The following is a 17,816-nucleotide window of genomic DNA, read 5'->3' on the forward strand; positions in this document are numbered from 1 at the left end:
TCCGCTCCATTTAGTGTAATCCGATTGGCAGGAGCAGGGTCGCGCCTTTTTTGGAAAAAAGGCGTTGGCCACCAAGAATTCAACATGGCGGCCATTTTTTCAAGATGGCTGCTATTTCTGTCAAATGCTCGTTATGTCAATCGTTCAAACAGTGATGTAGGCATAACATTTAGTGAAAATACTCTCTTAAGAATGTTTTTTTTTTTAAACTGCTTGTCCCTCAAAAATTCAAGATGGCAACCATTTTTCAAGATGGCTGCCATTTCTCTTGAACCCTTACATCAATTCTTCCAATGGTGATGCTATCATCACATTTGGTACAACTATTCTTCAAGGAACATTCTCATGGAAAAAGGTGTGTGCCACTCAAAAATTAAAGATGGCGACCATTTTCAAGATGGCTACCATTTCCAGAACACGTCAAATGCATCAGGTAACAGCATGTAGTCTCTACAAGCTCTTGAAAGCAGCATACACTGATCACTGCCAAGACAGGGCAGATAACAGTGAAGAAAGGTTGGGCTTTGAAGAGTGGTGTGAAAGACGCAAAGAAGAAAGTCCACAGTTTCAATACTGGCACTCGATTCTTTCCATGGAACTGGTGATCTTCTTGCTCATTTGGTCATTCCGTGAGGCTAATTTTAGTCTTTACTATGAGGTACTGAGTGAGCTGATTCCATACTTCTTTGCCAACAACAACACTAACTATGCCCGCTGGCTTTCCATCCACCTCAGGGATATGTTATCTCTGGACAAAAAAAACCCAGAACTGGCTCAGGAGTTCAGGCGTGGCAACTTTGTTGTCCCCAAAACCCGTCGCAATTTCTCTGCACTTGCCCTTGATCAAGCCCATGAGCAACCAAATGCCATCATCAAGGGAATGTGACCTGCAGGAGTTCTTCCAACATGAGAATCAGCCCTACCCCGCTGCACTGAGTGATGGTGGAAAACTTTATTCTTGCCAGAAATCGCAGCTGGCCTCCATCCTTGAAACCTACATCACATGCCCAGAAAAAGAACCAGACACTGAAGTCATCATCATAGATGGTTCAGCTTTTGTCCATACACTACCACCAAAAAGCTCAGACATTTGAGGACTATGCAGCACTGGATGTTCTTCCCAGTATACATGCTTATGACATGAAGTACAGGAGCACACATATTGTGTTTGATCTGTACAATCCATCAAGCCTCAAAATGGAAACAAGGTCTTAACTAGGCCAGGGAGGTCGACGCAAAGTGACAAACAAGAATAAAGTTCCATCAAATTGGCGCAATTTCCTGAGACATAATGATAACAAAACAGACCTCTTCCACTTTCTGGCTGACAAGATTGCTCAAATTACTGTGCCAAACATAGTTGCTGTAACCAAGGGACCCGATGTCTTGAGTACATCTGAAACCTGTCTCGATCGTCTGTAGACAAATGTTTCCATGAGGAAGCTGATAACTGCATCTTTGTACATGGCAAACATGCCACAGAGGAGGGCAGCAAATCCATAATGATCAAAGCCAATGACACTGATATTCTTGTTATAGCATTGAGCATCTTCCAGGATCTTGGTCTCCAGCAGCTGTGGGTTGCATTTGGGCATGGTGTGAGCCTACGGTGGATTGGTGTTCATGACCTATATTGGGCCAGTTAAGACCAAAGGCATTCTATTCTTTCACGCCTTTACAGGTTGTGATACTGTTTCAGCCTTTCGCAACAAAGGCAAAAAGACTGCCTGGCAAACCTGGGACATTTTCCCTGAGGCCTCTCTCATCTTCAGCAAACTAAGTCAATACCCTCCTGTTCTGACTGATAGTGACCTGGAGATCCTTGAGCAGTTTGTCGTCCTGCTGTATGATCGATCAAGCACAGCTGTTAGTGTAGATGAGGCTAGACTTGAAATGTTTGCCCTAAAGCAGAGGCCATATGATTAGATTAGATTAGAAAAACTTTATTTATCCCAAAATGGGCAATTTCGTTCAGTTTCCCGTCTCACATAATAAATTACTTAATAAATACAATAAATAGCAATAGGAGATAGACAAAAACATATATCAAAGGCAGTCCAACACACACATTTAACTCACAATTCATTTCAACCTGTCAGTATTCCTCCAACAAGAGCAGCTCTGCTTCAACACACTAAACATGCTGCATATCAGGCAGGCTGCATATGGGGTCAAGTAACCCAGTGTCAGCCAGAAGCAGAGAGTCCTGCTGACTGGGGATGGAAAAAGCTTGGTGAACAATGGGGGGTATTTTGGACAGCAAATGCACCAGTTGCACAAAGTTGTGAACTAGCCAAGTGTGGCTGCAAATCAGAGTGCCGTGGAAGATGCAAATGTTTTAGATTGGGGTTCACTTGCACAGAACTGTGCAATTGCAAATGTGAATAAAAAAATAAGTAGGGGAGGCATTGGCTACCATTTTTAACAGTCGTTATTATGACTCGACAGGGCACAACCTCTCAATCTCAGGTTCGACAGTCTAACCAGAAGGCTGGTCAAAATGTGAATAGAAGTTGTTTTTTTCTTCCTTTTAACTCAGTCCCAACAGAGTACATTATTAAAGCAACACCCGCCTTGAAAAATGAATCTTGAATTTTTGCGATTGCCCTTTTCTAAAAGTGTGGCCGTTAGATTATTTGCTAACATGCATGTGTGCATCAGTGTACATACTACCAAAATGACGGCCATCTTGGAAAAGGTCTCCATCTTGAATTTTTTATTGGCCATTCAATTTTTTCAAAAAGTGGCCTTAACAGAGGCATATATTCTGTATCACTATTGTGGCAATGAACATAGGACAGGAATGGCAGTCATCTTGAAAAATGGTTTCCATCCTGAATTTTTACTGGCCACTTCCCAGTGGCCCTTCCTCTCTGTGGACTGCACCTTGCCGTGGTGGAGAGGCTTGTGTACTCCAATGAACCTGAGAGCTATGCCGGCAGGGATTTTATATCCCTGGCAAGTTTAACTAGGCCGGACAGGTCAAAGGAGAGGAGGCAGACCAAGCAGACATTATGACTATTTGACAGAAATGGTGGCCATCTTGAAAATGGTTGCCATCCTGAAAATTTTGAGTGGCACATACCTTTTTCCAAAAGAGTATTCCTTGAAGAGTATTTCTGCCTAATTGTATGCTTGTATCACCATTTGAACAATTTAAATAATTAATATTCGACAGGAACGGTGGCCATCTTAAAAATGGCGGCCATCTTAAATTTTACTGGGACAAGCATCTTTTTCCATTAACCTGTCCTTTAGATAGTATTTGTATCAAATATTATGCTTGGATCACTGTTTGAATAATTTATATAATAAGCATTGAATAGCAATGGCGGCCATCTTGAAAATTGGCCGCCATATTGAATTTTTGAGTGGCCAACGCCTTTTTCCAAAATAGTGGCCCTTAGAGAGTATCTGTGCTAAATTTCATGCTTGCATACCAAAGTGAACGATTTTCTTACTAATCTGCTCCACGAAAAATGAGAATGCATCATAATACAAATCTGCTGATGAAATGTTTATTTGTGGATGGATGGATGGAATGGACTGGAGTTTGCAGGTGGGAATTGATACAGGAAAATGAACAGACCAGAACGAGTGAAATTCTAAATACAATAAAAATCAGCCAGGGTAAAAGCAGACTGACCATTAACAGTGTTTAAAAAATAAGAGAATAAAATACAAAATAATTATCATGGAAAATAAATCGATCGCATTAGGCCTGATTATCATGAATTAGGAGTGCAATTCAAAATACAATAAAAAGCAGTCAGGGTTAATGCAGACTGACCAATATAGTGTATGCATGGCAATGTGAATGTAAAGAATACCAATATCTGTGGGATTAAACCCCTGAAAGAGGACTGTTTTGCATAGCTTCTTTCTCGTGCTTCCTTTCTGAAGTTCAAGAGAGGTGAGTTTGGCAATGTGGTGCAGCCTTATCTTATAAAGCACAGGCACAACAATTGATAGCAAGTCCAAATGGTGGTTGTCGATGCCAAACTGTGTCTCCTCAATGTGTTCCCCAAGCAGAAATACATCCTCTGTTCCAATCTCCCCTCGGACGATGTGTCGGACTGTCGACACCTTAGAAGCTACAGCTTGCATTGTTGAAGCTTGGCGGATCAACCTCTCTGCAGCTCTCAGCAACTTATAATAATAATAATAATAAATTATATTGATATCGTGCTTTACACAGTGCTCAAAGACACTTTACAGAACAGAGAAAATAAAATAAGCAACTTTAATATTCAAAGACTAACAGATAAAAAAAAAAAAAAGATAATAAAATCAAACCTTCACTGTACCTAGTGATGGAATCACTAGGCCGCCGTTGTTTTTCAGGGGTCAGAAGGTGGAAGTTCTTGCCAAATGAAGATGGCACAGCATCTCTGACCAAGCTCCAATGGCACACAACACAGGACAGCTTTCGTAGAATCTGCCTGACTACAAATCCTGCTATGTCGTCCAGAGCATTTTCCACCAGTCCACCAAACCGAGTTGGGAGATAACTGTGGCCAGACACAGTTATCTCCCAGCAGTTTCAGCAGAGGACATCTCCACAGCAGACAGGGACACAGTGTTATCTTGGGCTGCCACATTGCCTGTCTCGCTAGGTGAGACACCGCACCGAACCATCAGACTATGGAAGATGTCCTGGAACTGGCGTGGCGTGGAATTATTATTATATCCGCCTTGTATGGAAAATAGGCACACAATACATACATTATTCACATAGACATTCCAAAGATATTAATATGTTATATTTTAAGAATTTATTGTTTATTATACATTTATTGTTTATTATTAAAAGAACATCAACCCTACCTGATGCTCTGATTGAGTTAAATAGGAGCTCCAAGTGATCCTGGCTGAACCTGTAGGTGAGCACATACCGCTGAACCTGGAGAAGTTCAGAAATCATCAGCATCAACGAGAGAGAGATTGTCCGACATAGTCGGACAATCTCTCCCGTCCTATCAAAATCAGCCTGCTTAAAATGTTGACTGCAGACAATTAAATAATCACTTGCAGTGAATCCTTCTCTCCTCAAAGCTTCTCTCCTTCCCACTTCTTCCACTTACAGATCTTTGTCTTTGAGAAACCATCAAAAGTGTCACATAAGATTTAGCAAGTCTCAATCACAGCCGGTTGAACACAGCCTAGTTCAACAGTAATCCCAAGATTACCCTATTCCAGGCGTCAGGTAAGGTTGGCATGGCCTTTTATCACACACATTTCACGAAGGTGGGCTACACTAATTTGGGTTGGAAAGCTAGACTAGCTATACTGTATAGTCATTGTCCATCGGAATGTCTAGTTAGCTAACATATATTACCCCCCCTACACAATCTGGACTGTGGTCCTAACTTTTACCCCGTTAGCTTGTACAATCTTTATCTTCATCATTTATTTCAACTTTATGTTGTTCAAGTCATTTTTTCATTTCATTCATTTCATTGACAAGCAATTATATTATGGTCATACTCTTGTTTGTTAGCCTAGCTGGCTACGATTTCAGTACTATCGAAGATCTTTGCTCATTCTCAACCCTGGTAATATTCTTTTCACAAAATACAACCAATAGTACGGTAATGTTAAATCTTACATGTGAAAAGTAATCCCCTGATTCCTATTTCTGACGGTCCGCTCATTTGAGCAGTCCCAGCAGCCAATGCTGCGTCTATGATATAGGATGTCTATGGCCACACCCACTCAGGAGGACATTCCTCCTCTCTCCCATTGAACCCCATGTTATTCACCGGCCGCCGACACTTTCCGGGAAATGAATGGGAGTCAATAGAGGCTGAGGAAGGAGCGTCCTCCCTGAAGTAATTGTCAATAGGTGATAGGGGATGCTAATGTCCCTTTACCCAGGGAAACAAACATTACATATACAAAGGCATTAAAGTAGTCATATTTAAGGGCATTAATTCATTACAGTAGTCTGGGCGATCTACATTTTTTATTCTCAACAATGTTAAGGAGGATCTTCCTCCCTCTCCTCACTGGAGAAGCCTCCATTGAGATATATATATATATATATATATATATATATACACACACATGTACAGGTGACGTTGCAGGCCAATGCATAAAGACGACTAGTCTGGCAACGCTCAGTTCATTTTGGATTTTCTGAGACGTCAATGGGCGCAGAACAGATCAGAGCAACGAAACACCTGACCTATCAGTGGCAGCCATCTCGGTTGGAAAACACCTCAACAATGCCCTGTCAGTCATTGTATGGAACCTGCCTCACATTAGATAAACAGTTTTGATTGGCCGGACCTGATCCAGGTCTGCTCTCTTAACGGGAGTAGGTCAGACTGTCAATATGGTTCAGCCCAGTATATATTTATAATGATTTAGTCTGATTATTATCTTCTGACATAGCTTACTGTTACTGGGTACTGATATAAATGAGTCCCTCTGTTTATTGAAATCTGTGCTTCTTTTCTGTGTGCGTTTGAAGTTAAATCCGAATCCTTTATCTCTCTATCTTTCCTATTACAATTTGAAATATTGCAACCCATGTTGAAGGGGTTCCACCTATATATAGCTATATTAATTATATATATAGCTATATTCATTATATATATAGCTATATTCATTATATATACTGTATATATATATATATATACACACACACACATATTTTCTAGCAAATTGCTATATTTACCAACAAGAATTTCCTTAATCTAATTCAACTATCTTAATCATATATTGAGAATACCATCAGGATGATCTAAACCTAATGAAGTCAGACATATGTCAGTAGAGGGGAGCGTTTGATAGATCCTCCTTCTTAAGGCTGGTTTAAAGGCCTTTTCTCAAGCACTGGGAGATCAGCAGCACATCTCAGTGACAGCTCGTCTCGGCGTTATGTCGGCAGCAGGTGATGGCCAGGAGGAGAAGGAACAGGGGAACTGATTGATTCAAGGCGAGGGGGAGGCTGGAGAATTGAGCACTTGATCCAGGTCTGTGTCATTAAAAAGGAGGGCAGACCTGCAGAGAGGTCTCTGAAATTCAACTTCAATGCTTCTTTTTTCCCCATACTTAATCCCTCAATAACGTACCCTCTCCTTCATCCTCGCTCTCTTAAACCCTGTCTCACATCCCATAATAGCCCTCACTGTAGCGATTCTCTCTCCGACTCAGGCAGAGCAACACTCTTCATGATCCTTCCACCATTTTAAACCGAAACGCACAAACTAAAGCTTTCTAGCCTTTTTTGTTGGAGGCCAATGTTTTGCATTTATTGGGCTGTTTTGGAGAATTTGGATAGATTTGTTGTCACATTACAGAAACTTTCACTGGATTGCCTCATAATTTGTGAGATGATATACTTATTTGGTCTGTTTTTATTGGTCTGTTTCAGATCATCTAAAGAATCTCCTGATAACACATACAACCCACATACAGCGTGTACAGATGCTCACACCTGCATACATAACATAAAACGAAAGTTACAGATGTAACCAGGGTTCTATGAATCCTGGATGACCACCAGAGGTGGTACTTAAAGCACTGGATATACCCACCTCAAGGGCTCAAACGGAGGTGACGACATGGCCTTCAACACCAGGGGCAGGTCCCATGCTGGGGCCCTCAGGGTCCTAGGGGGACGCAGCCATGGAGCCCCTCTAAGAAAAAGGGACACCAACCAACCTGTGGCACTCCACGTGGCTCCGTCGACCCTTTCGTGCTGGGATGAAATTGCCGCCACATAGACCCTCAGGGTGGAGTGGGAGCGACCACTATCAAGGAGGGACTGCAGGAACTCCAGAACGGTGGCCACAGGGCAGTGTACTGGGTCTACTGCCTTCCCGTTACACCAGTCGGAGAACAGTTTCCACCTGTTCTCGTACTGTGCCCTAGTCGATGGCGCTCTGGCATTCAGGATGGTGTTCCTGACGGTCGCCGTACGGAACCTCAGCAGTGGTTCGGCCCCTGCAGTGGCCAAGCACAGAGCTGGAGGCGGCGGGGGTCTGGGTGCCAAATACGACCCCCCAGTTGTGATAGGAGGTCCTTCCTGTAGGGGTCTGAGTGGGTGTGGCCACTGCTGCAACAGAGCCTGCGCAGCAGTGGAAACCAGAGTCTCCCTGGCCAAAAGGGGGCCACCAAAAGTAGCCTGTGAAGCCGCAGGAGCACCTGAAGTGTGGGAAGAATCAGTGGCAGCAGTGGGAAAGCATACAGAGGACTCAGTGGCCAGTCGTGAGCCAAGCATCCTGACCGAGGGGGCTGGTCACCTCCATCCAGGAGAACCAGAGGGGGCAGTGGGCGGATTCCTCTGAGGCAAAGAGCTCCACTTCCGCCCCTGCCAAAGAGACCCCATATCCTCTCCACCCCTTCCGGGTGAAGCCGCCACTCGCCCGGAAGGGGGCTTCTGTCGCGACAGGAAGTCCGCAACCTGATTCCGGTCCCCTGGGATGAAGACTGCCCGCACGCTGGCCAGGCGGGGATATGCCCAGGTCAGCAGGCTCCGGAGAAGCCGTGCGGACCGAGTGCCCCCTTGATGGTTGATCTGGGCAACAGTGGACTTGTTGTCCGATCGGACCAGCACGTGCTTGCCTTCTAGCTGAGGCAGAAAGTGGATGAGTGCCAGCTGAACCGCACGGAGCTCCAGCACGTTGATGTGTGCGTTGCTCTGGGCTGGCCACTGCCCCTGGGCAGTCCTGCCCTGCCACACTGCTCCCCATCCCGAGAGGCAAGCATCGGTTGTGACCAACTCCCGACGGGACGGGATGGCGCCCATGGGCACACCGGCCGACAGATATGGCCTCTTTCTCCATGGGGACAGAGAGAGGAGGCAACGCTGCGACACCCTGACCTTCCGATGCCTGTGCCACTTGGGGTCCAGATGGAGGCTGTTTAGCCACATCTGCAGTGGCTGCAGGGATAGCAAGCCGAGAGGCACCACAGTTGAGGCAGCTCTAAGTTTGCCCAGGAGCTGGAGAAACTGGATGAACGGCACCATCCTGCCACACTCGAAGAGGGGGAGGCGGAGGAGGATGTCGTTCACCCGCCGCGGTGACAGAGAGGCCCTCATGGCGTCTGAGTCCAGAACCATCCCCAGGTATGTGACCTGCTGGGATGGGTCCAAGTGACTCTTCAGCAGATTCACCATCAGGCCCAGCCGGGCCGCGTGCTGAAGCAGCCGAGTATCCCCGGCCACCTGAGACTGGGACGTTGCGCAGACCAGCCAGTCGTCCAAATACGGCAGGACCTTCATGCCCTGCTTTTGCAGGGGTGCGAGAGCTGCCACCACAACCCTGGTGAATACCCATGGAGAGAGGGAGAGGCCGAAGGGAAGTATGTGTGATGAAGAAGCAATTCGTACCCGTGGGTTAAGGTGGAAACTACCCAAGGGTCTGAAGTACAGGCAGCCCAGTAACAGCTGCTGCTGGGAAAAAAAGCCGATGACCGACCCCATGGGCCTAACGCCTGCCCCCTCGGCCTCCTGAGGCTCTGGGGGGGGGGGCGTTGGTTAGGCTGCGAGGCACGAGAATGCCAGGGGGGGTGGGCGCTCGGGGGCCCGAAACCCCTCCACGGGCTTTTGAACGGGCTTTTGAACAGGCCGCTGAGACCTCCGTAGGCCACCAAGGTACTGAGGCTGAGAGCGCCGCTGGGGGACAGCCAAGGGGCCCCTAGGCCTGCTAGGAGCGGACATGCTCCTGTGAAGCCCAGATAGCTCCTGTCTGGTCTGCCTTGCCCGGGCAGCCCTCTCCAGTGCCTCCAGGGCAGCTGCCCCAAAAAGCTCCCCTGGTTCCACTGGCACTGCACGGAGGACCTTCCTGCATGTCTCCGTCAGGGGTGATTGAGCCAGCCAAACTTGGCGGTGAATCTGGACGAGGGTGGACATCGTGCGCCCCAATTCCCTCGACATAAGGGCAAAAGCTTGCAGTGAAGCATCGCTCAGACTCTGCAGTGCAGGCTCGACCAGAGCCTGCTGCAGGGAGGTTGAAAGGCCCAGCAGTAGGTGGGAGAAGGAGTTGCCAATGCGACCCATGCGTGCTGCTGAATCGTAGGTCAGAAGGTCGTCCGTGACCCTGCACTGCGGCCGGGGACACCTGGCATCCGGCCTCAGAGCCTCATCAGGAGCCAAGATGAGCGAAGCAATGGCCGGCTCAACTGGCGGCATGCGGCCCAACCCGACCTGTGCCGCATCCTGCATTGCAGCCAAGGTCCGGCCATCCGTGGTCGAGTGGGAGAAGGCCCTGGAGTCCCTCCAACAAGCATGGAGCTCCTTCACGTATTTCTCCGAAGGAGGAACGGTGAACGTGGGCGGGCCAGGGTTGCACCTGAAGAAGGCGCTGGCCTGACCCCGGTCAGTCTGCGGGGCATCGAGCCCAAGGCAAGCCAGAGCCACGCGCATAAGGCCGGCCATAGAGTTGTCTTCCGCGCCCTGCAGAGAGCTCTGAGCCGAGGAGGCCTCCCCAAGCATGTGAGAGGCGTCGTCTTCAAAGCTATCTTCATTAAAGAAGTTAGCCGAAGCCGTGAGAGACAGGGCATCGTCCAACAGAGGCACATCCTCCAAGGGAGGGTCAGGTTGCAGTCCAGCCAGTCCCCGACCAGTCCCAGGCTGAAGGGCCAGGAGGAGCGACTTCATCTGCTCCATGTCGGATGCCAATTGGTCCACCTTGGAGGACAGCCCGTCCCTCACCATCTTTCTGGGGGGGGGCACCCTTAGCCGCCGCTCCGCCGTGCCGGAGCCGAGGTCGACCGGGCAGATGTTGGGGGAGCCCCGTTAGGACAGAGGGGTCGTCTGCTATCGCCCGCTGCTCCACCCCCACTAGCCTAGCCAGCCTAAGTGCCCACGGCAGGGCGCTGCAATTCATGCAGGCACTGGCAGTGACGCCCTCCCTCAAGTGCTCGAGGCCGAGGCAAGGAAGGCAGCTATCATGGCCGTCCTCCGGCTCCAGGGGAGCCGTGCAGGTGACACATAGGTGGGCCATTGCGGGGCACCCAAACAGTCCACGTCACCGGAAGCACTTCCCATTGAACGGAATCAATTAGCCCGAGCGTGAGCGCTGCTGCTAAAAGTAACAGAAAAATCGAAAAGAGGCAGTGTTCAACAGTAACTAATAACTCGGAATCAGCTTGAGCGTAAGCGCTGCTGCTAAAACGGAAGAAACAAAACCAAATAAAATGTTACCGGGAGCGGGAGCGAGAGCGCTGCCTTCACCGATAAGTTCTGAAAAGTAGATGGTGGTTAGAACAACAACACACCAAACAATAAGGGAGCAGTGGGGCCCACGCGTGTTGGGAGCGGGAGCGAACACACTGCCTTCACCAACAAGCGCCGACCACCTACCTGTCTCCAGATGTAACCCGCTAGCCACAGCCTCTGGAGGACGGATTGTCCGCGGCTCTGACAGTTGTCGCGAGGCTGCACATGGCTTGCCCTAAGTTAAATTTCTAATCCTTTTCTCAGTCCAAATGGTACCTGCGCAGAAAAAAGGAACAGATCCTCTAACGCCTCGGTTCTCAAAGTGGGGTCCCCGGACCCCCGGGGGTCCGCGGCGCGTTGCCAGGGGGTCCGTGAAGAGCTTGTTGTTACAACATAAACATACCGGTATTTATGGAAAAAATGTTGGGCCGGTCGTCATTACTCCCGCGGCGTAACGTTAAACCAATGAACACTCGGCTTTTACATTGCATCAAACTCCCTCAGGCTTTACCTTCACATCTCGAACCTAAATAACTAAATAAAAGCCAATTAAACAGGCGCATTGTGTTCAGCCCTCCCCCTGCTTTAATTTTCGGCCAATAGTAACTCTGTTAACATTGCGTCAACCTGTCAACGCATGCTCGAGTCTGCCCTGCGTTCACACCAAAAGATGCAAAAAGATGCCGCGCAGCACGATCCCATTCAAAGTGAATGTAGAGACGCGTTGCAGGTTTGCTGCCGGACCACTTGCTAGCCGAGAAAACCGGCAGCAAAATTTGATTTGCGGCGCGGCAAGATTTGATTTGCAGCGCAGCACGCCCGTGCCCGCGCTGCAGGCACGTTCACGTATTTTGCGGCGCGTCAAATGCTGCTCGAGTTGAAATATTTCAACTTTTCGGCAGCAAACGCGTGATGACAGCCAATCAGCGTTCAACAGCGTTGCCAAAGCTGTGTTTTGCGTCCCCTTCAAAGCTTCATCCACATATGCATGGCATGCCGAGCAGGCAATTTGTTACGATGGACCATTGGTAACAGTAGGTACGTGTTTACGTGGGTGAATAATTTAACTGTTTTGCACCACTTTACTATCTCTCTTGTAAACCAATCCTTGCAGACATTTGGAAATAAACATGTCCTCTGCCGTGTGACAACATTGGGCAATGTTGCCGTGTCATGTTTTTGTTTGGGGTGTGTGTGTGTGTGTGTGTGTGTGTGTGTGTGTGTGTGATTTTTATACACACATGTATAAAAAAGTAAAATCTATTTACATATTGTAAAGTTATGCCAAAATACAATAAAATGCTTATTTAACACTATTGTGGTATTAGCACTGAATGAAAGCATGTAACAGAAAAAATAGACATGAGCCTATATGATTACATTTGTGTTGCGGTTATGAGGGGGTCCTTGAAATAATTTCTGCCCTATGGGGGGGTCCCCGGCCCCATATAGTTTGAGAACCCCTGCTCTAACGCCACCGGAAGTTATAGCCTTCCTGGTGTCACGTTGGGGTCACAGGTGACTATGTTGGTATTAGGTACTCGAAATGCGCATGCTCGAGGTGGATAGATCCAGTGCTTTAAGCACCGCCTCTGGCGGTCAGTAAGGATGGTCAGTAAGGATGAAATAGAACACTCACACTCCTTTCCTCAGTACCCGCACTCAAAAACACACACACACACACACACACACACACACACACACACACACACACACACACACACACACACACACACACACACACACACACACACACAAAATCCAATTAAACACATACCAGATCACATAGTCCTGTATTTCTGTGAACATTAATCAATGCAATGCATGCTCCTATTCATGTTTAATGGCAATTCATAACCCGAAAAGTAATAGAGTAACAATAGCCCAATTTCTAAAAATAAATCCCTCTGCGCCAAACACTTAAAATATGTCTGCACACCCAAGCACTAAGATGAACGCTGGGCATGTGCATGACAAGAGCTTCTGTTTCCTTGACAACTAAGCATGAGTTCAGGGATCCCCTTAATAGGCTGAGACCGGAGCTGTTAATAAGTTAAGTGGGCCTGCTGGTGTGCTGCTAATTCACTTCACAAACCTGACGCAAACCTCATCATCTCCTGTCCTCCAAGGACATGCAAACTAACAAGCATGTATGGACACACACACACACAATAAGATATGCAGACACAACAATACAAATTGACCTATTGCATGCACCCACCCACACACACACACACACACACACACACACACACACACACACACACACACACACACACACACACACACACACACACAGTCAGGTTATAAAAAGAAGAATGTTACTACACATGCACACTACACAGGAACATTGTGGTTTCACTGTTTTAGAAGAATCACATTATTACCTACATCCACACTTGCACATGCACTCACACATGTACATAGGCACACACATGGGCACACACTCACAAAAACATTGTGGTCTCATTGTTTTTCACAGCAGTGACATTCTCGGAGACTGCGGTGCAGCACAGAGGCTTCAGCAGAACAAAGCACAAGATGAAGGGATCACAACGCAAGGGAAAGGAAGTCTGACTGTCAAATGGCAAAGAGAGAGAGAGAAGTTAGCAAACAGGAGAAGGGGCAAATGAGCTCTGAGCCGCAGTGCTGTTTGGGAGAAAGAAAAGAAGAGGGATTAAGATTAGGGAGAAATGCATATTTTACATATTGAATGTGTGTGGATTCAGATATAGAATAGTATACCTTGCAATATCTCGTCATTCTAAAGTCCATGGTTGCCTCCTATCCCATGTCCCAAGGGGAGATACCTCCCAGACAAGTGGGATACATGGCTGTATTATAAGGTAGCTTTTATTTTGTGACTTCTAATCAACCTTAATTTTTCAAGCTATGAGGTATTAGAAATGCTGTGCAAGTAAAATTGTGTATGTTATATAATATTATCTTGGTCTCTGTGACGAAAATAATTGTGACGTTCAAACCTGTCTTTTAATTTTGGATTTTTTTTCTCTGCACATTTATTTTCACGTAATTGGCCATAGTAGCTTTGAGCTTCACCTTCAATCCACTTGACGCAGAGAACGCACCAGAGAACCAATGAGAGTGATATTGACCACGTCACAGGTGAAGCCACTCTTCAGATGAAACCAGACGACTTCACAGAACTAGTGCCCCGTGCTCGAAACAAGTCCAAGGTCTCCAGGCAGAGGGCATCCCAGCAAACATTCACCATCCCCAGACAGAGAGTACACCAGCAAACACTCAGCATCCCCCTATGTGGCTGAACATTGTAAAGGCTCACTAGCCATGTTCCACAGCAGATACGTCTCATGTGCAGGATGAGCATTGCATGCGTGGTGCGAAGCTGAGTGACCATACTTCCCCAGGTGTCTCTGTGGTCGGTCACATGCCTCTATACTCCCAACATGGCCAATCCAGCACAAACTTCTTTGTGAGATATGTTGCTTACCATGAGCTGGTCTAGTTCGATTGAAAAAACAGCCAGAGAGCTACAGAGCCTGGCAGCGATCATTTCAAAATGCTATCAGAGATCTGACATCCCCAACCACGGAGAGTCCAACACCAACACCATCTTCAACCAATAGCTCAACTCATTCCAGAGGTTACATCTCTGGCACCTATCATTATTCATGGAGTCCACAAGGTTTGCAAGCAAGTAAACAGCCCTAACAAAGCACCCTATTCCCAGAAGCTAGACCTACTGTGAAATGTCCATATCCTGTCTCTCTCTCTCTCTCTCTCTCTCTCTCTCTCTCTCTCTCTCTCTCTCTCTCTCTCTCTCTCTCTCTCTCTCTCTCTCTCTCTCTCTCTCTCTCTCTCTCTCTCTCTCTCTCTCTCGTGCGCATGCGTGAGCGTTTGTGGTGTCGGAGCGCGACCAATTTCTCTAAAGGTTTGGTTTTTACATACCTTTTCACTTTTATTTTTGTATTAGTGTCACAAGCACGTTTGAGCACTGTTTCGAGGTTTTTAAAAATACGGCGGCAGCCAGCGGTAAGTTGGTTGTTGGTTGTGCAAAAAAATGAACACGGGTTTGAGAAATCTCTCGCGCCGGCATGGCGTTAAGGTGCCGGTCGGCGTGGAGTTTTCGGTGGAGGAATGTGGGTTAGCGGCTGGTGAGGTGGTGGGCTGTGATAGTATTAAGGCATTGTCCAGAATGAATGGTGCTGTAGTTATGTTTCTAGACGCCATAGATAAAGTTAACACTCTTTTCGAACGTGGCATCGTTTTGAGAAACACGCAAACTGCAGTTTTTCCGCTTAATAATCCCTCAAAAATAGTTATTCTGTCTAATTTGCCTCCCTTTATAAGCGATGACGCTTTGGAAAGGGAATTGTCCCATCATGGGCAACTTGTGTCGGCTATAAAGATGATGTCATCGGGTTGTAAATCGCCTAAACTGAAACACGCAGTGTCATTCAGGAGACACGTGTATATGATCTTAAAGGCAGGAAGTGAATTCGGCAGCGACGGTTCCGTCATCCAATCAGATCGCGTATGCTTGGGCTTGGCTGACGTATGCCTCTGCAAAGACTACTCCCCCATCCGTCAGCCACGCCTTCCCACGTCCGTTGACTGACGGTGCAGTGGGCACGAGGCGTGACGGTGGCGAACGCTCCAACTGAACGGACGGATCCACAATGCATTGCGCGTCCGTCCCCATTCAAAGTCAATGGGCAACGGTCAACTGACGGAGGTAGTGGGCACGGGGCGTTACGCCCGTGCCCACTACCTCCGTCAGTTGTCCGCGCAATGCATTGTGGATCCGTCCGTTGACTTGGAGTGTTCGCCACCGTCAAAAAGTTGAAAAATGTTCAACTTTTTCGGCCGCGACGGATCCGTCATCCAATCAGATCGCGTATGCAAATTTAAGCACTGTGACGCGACTCGGGCTCTGACGATACTGGAAAGCGGGAAAGCGGGTCATCTTGCCTCGCAACAAGCAGGAAGAAGCGGGAAGAACCCGGCGAAGCGATTTGATTGGCTGACGGTTGCCTCTGCAAAGACTACTCCCCCATCCGTCAGCCACGCCTTCCCACGTCCGTTGACTGACGGTGCAGTGGGCACGAGGCGTTAGTGGTCGTTGGAGGTCTGGAGACGGAGCAGCAGGCTGAGGTGGCGGAGACCGATAACAGCAGTGCACCTTTTCGTTTTGAAATCGTGAATATTTCAAACAGTGTTGATCCAAAGTCAGACGAGCAAATTCAGTCTCAAAGCATTGCGGAAACAAGTCTTGTGGACATGACGGGGGATTCGTTTAATGAGGATCAAATAATGGTACAGGAGGATGGTACGCTTCTTAAAGTTCCACCCACCATGAGAAAGCAAAAAAAAGATAATAGGAAAGGGAAAGGTACTCCTGGGCCTTCAAAAATCAATTTGACAATTGAAGATAAAACAACATTGTTTTATCTTCAATAAAACAATGATCAAAAATCAAAAATGGATTTTTGTCTGCGTGTCTGTCTTGTCTTCTGTATTTTTGTTGTGTCCTTTTTTTTAGTCTGGATCAAGTAAGAACGTTTTTGGAAAAAACTAAAGGCAAAAGAGACGTTGTGGTTGAAGATTATTTTCCTGATCGTTTGCTGCTAATTGGGACTGTGCGGAAACTAATTAGCCAGAGGGGCGGTGATGGTCTTGTAGAGACAGAGGTATATAGGCTGAGGAAACTGGTGCGAAAGCTGCAAAAAAATTATGAAGATGAATGGCCAAACAGTAAATAACAATCTGTTGAGTGGATATAGGCTTACACTATTGATACGTTGCCTCTTGTTTTCAACATTTTTCATAAACATGAGTAGTTTAAGGATTGCGTCTTTAAATCTAAATGGAGCAAGGGACGTTAAGAAAAGGAATTTGCTGTATGAAGTCCTGAAAACAAAACAAATTGCCATTGCTTTTACCCAAGAAACACACAGTAGCAAGGACATTGAGGTCGAATGGCAGAGAGAATGGGGTGGGCAGGTGGTTTTTTGCCATTTGAGTTCAGTATCTGGGGGAGTTGCAATACTTTTTTCGAATTCATTTTTACCAATTTCTTTTGATTATGAAGAAGTTGTTAGGGGTTGGCTCCTAAAAATCACTGCAAAATATGAAAAAAACACGAGTGTTTTTAAATATTTACTCACCAGTTTTGCAGAGGGATAGACTAGTGTTTACAGATAAATTATCAAGCACTTTAGAAGGCTGCAACGCAACCGATTTTTTAATAGTCGGCAGTGATTTTAACTGCACCATTTGTGATTTGGACAGGAGTCACATTGAACCACATCTGCAGTCAAGGAGAATTTTAAAGTGTATAGTTGAAAGCTATGATCTGGAGGATGTGTGGCGTTCTAAACACAGTACTGAAAGAGAATATTCCTGGTCCCACTGCAGAGATAATTTTTTATTACTAGCAAGGCTTGACCGTTTTTATTGTTATGGACATCACATCCCGTTTTTTAAATCATGTTTTATGTCACCAGTAGGTTTTTCAGATCATTTTATGGTAACTGGCACTGTTTTTATTAATGGGGTCAAACCTAAGAGCGCATACTGGCATTTTAATACAGATTTATTAAATGATGGGCATTTTAGCCAATGTTTTATTTATCTATGGAGCACCTGGAAGTTGGAGAAG

At 46.6% G+C, this 17,816-nt stretch overlaps 1 long non-coding RNA gene across 1 annotated transcript; it reads right to left on the bottom strand.

Moving 5' to 3' along the window:
- Positions 1-2,156: 2,156 nt before the first annotated feature.
- LOC132473532 (uncharacterized) lies at positions 2,157-4,937 on the bottom strand. Its single transcript, XR_009529440.1, has 3 exons — positions 4,828-4,937; positions 4,297-4,694; positions 2,157-4,149 (listed from the first exon to the last, which is right to left on the bottom strand). It is a non-coding gene; the product is annotated as an uncharacterized LOC132473532 (long non-coding RNA).
- Positions 4,938-17,816: the final 12,879 nt, after the last annotated feature.

The sequence above is a fragment of the Gadus macrocephalus genome, chromosome 15 (assembly GCF_031168955.1).
Source record: "Gadus macrocephalus chromosome 15, ASM3116895v1".
NCBI classification, from domain to species: Eukaryota; Metazoa; Chordata; class Actinopteri; order Gadiformes; family Gadidae; genus Gadus; species Gadus macrocephalus.